The following is a 1,568-nucleotide window of genomic DNA, read 5'->3' as shown; positions in this document are numbered from 1 at the left end:
TCTTCTTCTTCTTCTTCTTCTTCTTCTTCTTCTTCTTCTTCTTCTTCTTTTTCTTCTTCTCCTTCTCCTTCTCCTTCTTCTTCTTTCTCCTCTTCCTCCTCCTCCTCTTCCTCTTCCTCTTCCTCCTCCTCCTCTTCCTCTTCTTCTTCCTCCTCCTCTTCTTCTTCCTCCCCCTCCTCCTCGTCTTCCTCCTCCTCCTCTTCCTCCTCCTCCTCCTTTTCCTCTTCCTCTTCCTCCTCCTCCTCTTCTTTCTTCTTATTTCTTCTTCTTCTTCTTCTTCTTCTTCTTCTTCTTCTTCTTCTTCTTCTTCTTCTTCTTCTTCTTCTTCTTCTTCTTCTGGTAGAACAGAGTATTGAACTCAGGCCCTTGAGTTTGCCAGATTCATGGACTTACTATATTTCTTTCTTTTTTCTTCTTTTTTTTTTGGTGAATCAGAATTATGAAATCAAATATATATTTCAATCCTCAGGGAGCAATAGGACAGCAAATCTATCCTATTCTTGTCCTATTTAAAAAAATCTGCATCTACAATATTTTTTTCACTAACAAGTATGTGTATTCTTTATCTTTTCTACCAATACCAGTAATTGGATATATTTTTCAGTGCTTAACTTGATTCATGTGTGTATCTAAACACATATTGCTTGTTTGGTGGGCTGGTCATAGATTCTAGAAGAGCACTAAGAGTCTGGTTTGTGGTTCAAAACACACGTGTGCACAAGAGGAAAAGAAGAAAGTGAACCTTTTAGGCTCAGGCAGGCATGCTTCAGTTTGCATATACACTTACTCAAGGCTGGCTTTGCAGACAGACCTTCCTCCTCTTAATTGAAGGGAGCTTTACAAAAGGGAAAGGATAAGTTCAGATGTCCTTTTTAAAGTGATAAAGACCACACTCTACTGACTATTTCCACATCACCTCTCATCTGATTTTCTAATTACACTAGACCCTTAGTTCACCAACTTAATTCATTCCATGGTTCTGGAAAGCAGGACCACATCCATGCAGGAAAGACAGCTGTGCTCATGGTCATCACATGATGCAAAGTTAGCAAACAAAAACAAAATTTTGCCAAACGCTTGCTTGCAAGCCAAACTTTGCAAACAAAAGCATTTGTGTATGTGGGCTCCACCATAATTGTAAATGGTCCCCTGTTCCCAGTCTTCCACCACCGCTTTCATCTGGCCTCTTAACCTGCACTCATGTTAACCTTCCAGAGGCGCTGACTTTGTTTCTATGCCAATAAATCTTTTTCCCATAATTTTATTGGTAAACAAATAGCAATAAGACAGTTGCAAATCAAATCGGTAGGACAGTTTCAATAATTAACACACTGCATACATTCTTCCTAGTGGTTAATTGCTGTACAAGATGCGGATTTGATATCCTATTTACAAACACCATTAGAACAAATCATTCTATTCATTAAGAGAATGTAACTATATATCTATCCAAACACTTTGAATACACAGATACAATCATTTGTATACCCTTTTTCTTTGTTAAGTTCCATTATTTGAATATTATAGGTGTGTAAGCTCAGCAAAATATTCTAAAAGAGTCCAGTAGC

This window comes from Octodon degus, unplaced genomic scaffold, assembly GCF_000260255.1.
Source record: "Octodon degus isolate 3935 unplaced genomic scaffold, OctDeg1.0 scaffold00032, whole genome shotgun sequence".
Classification (NCBI taxonomy): Eukaryota; Metazoa; Chordata; class Mammalia; order Rodentia; family Octodontidae; genus Octodon; species Octodon degus.
The sequence above is the reverse complement of the archived record's forward strand: the minus strand, read 5'-3'. Positions refer to the sequence as shown.